We start from the raw sequence: 1,285 nt of genomic DNA, 5'->3' as shown, positions 1-1,285 counted from the left end.
CGCCCACTTTGAGCCATGTTTATCCAATGAGCTGTCCTGATTAGGAACACCGTCGCGGAATACTCACCGGCTATTGGCTACTTTAGTTTCCATCACGCCCACTTTGTGCCATGTTTATCCAATGAGCTGTCCTGTCGACAAAGAAGCGGGGAAAACAAACATTGATGTCTTATAAACCAAGAGCTACTTCTTGGGTACTGATTAATGCAAAGGGCTACCAGTTTGATACACACTTAAATAAAGAAATGGCCAATTTGCTCAATTTACCTTAAAAAAAATATATATATATATATATATATATATATTTTTTTTTTCAGGGTGTACCCCACCTTCCGCCCGATTGTAGCTGAGATAGGCGCCAGCGCCCCCCGCGACCCCGAAAGGGAGTAAGCGGTAGAAGAATGGATGGATGGATATACATATATATATATATATATATATATATAAATATATATATATATATATATATTATATATAGAAAATATAAACGGGTATTTCTTTCTGTCATTCTGTCGTACATTTTTTTTCCTTTTACGGCAGGTTTTTTGTAGAGAATAAATGATGAAAAAAACACTTAATTGAACAGTTTAAAAGAGGAGAAAACACGAAAAAAATGAAAATTACATTTTGTTACATAGTTTATCTTCAATTTCAACTCTTTAAAATTCAAAATTTAACCGAAAAAAAATGAAGAGGAAAACGAGCTAGTTTGAATCTTTTTGAAAAAATTAAAAAAAGAATTTATTGAACGTCAATAGTAATTTTTCCTGATTAAGATTAATTGTAGAATTTTGATGACATGTTTTAAATAGGTTAAAATCCAATCTGCACTTTGTTAGAATATATAACAAATTGGACCAAGCCATATTTCTAACAAAGACAAATCATTATTTCTTCTAGATTTTCCAGAACAAAAATTTTAAAAGAAATTCAAAAGACTTTGAAATAAGATTTAAATTTGATTCTACAGATTTTCTAGATTTGCCAGAATATTTTTTTTGAATTTTAATCATAATAAGTTTGAAGAAATATTTCACAAATATTCTTCGTCAAAAAAACAGAAGCTAAAACGTAGAATTAAATTAAAATGTATTTATTACTCTTTACAATAAAAAAATACTTTAACATTGATTTAAATTGTCAGGAAAGAAGAGGAAGGAATTTAAAAGGTAAAAAGGTATATGTGTTTAAAATCCTAAAATCATTTTTAAGAGATAGGGTGAGAAGTTCTGCCATCCGGGAGGAACTCAAAGTAAAGCCGCTGCTCCTTCACATCGAGAGGAGC

The sequence above is a fragment of the Nerophis ophidion genome, linkage group LG01 (assembly GCF_033978795.1).
Source record: "Nerophis ophidion isolate RoL-2023_Sa linkage group LG01, RoL_Noph_v1.0, whole genome shotgun sequence".
Taxonomy (NCBI): domain Eukaryota; kingdom Metazoa; phylum Chordata; class Actinopteri; order Syngnathiformes; family Syngnathidae; genus Nerophis; species Nerophis ophidion.
Note: the sequence above shows the minus strand (reverse complement) of the source record.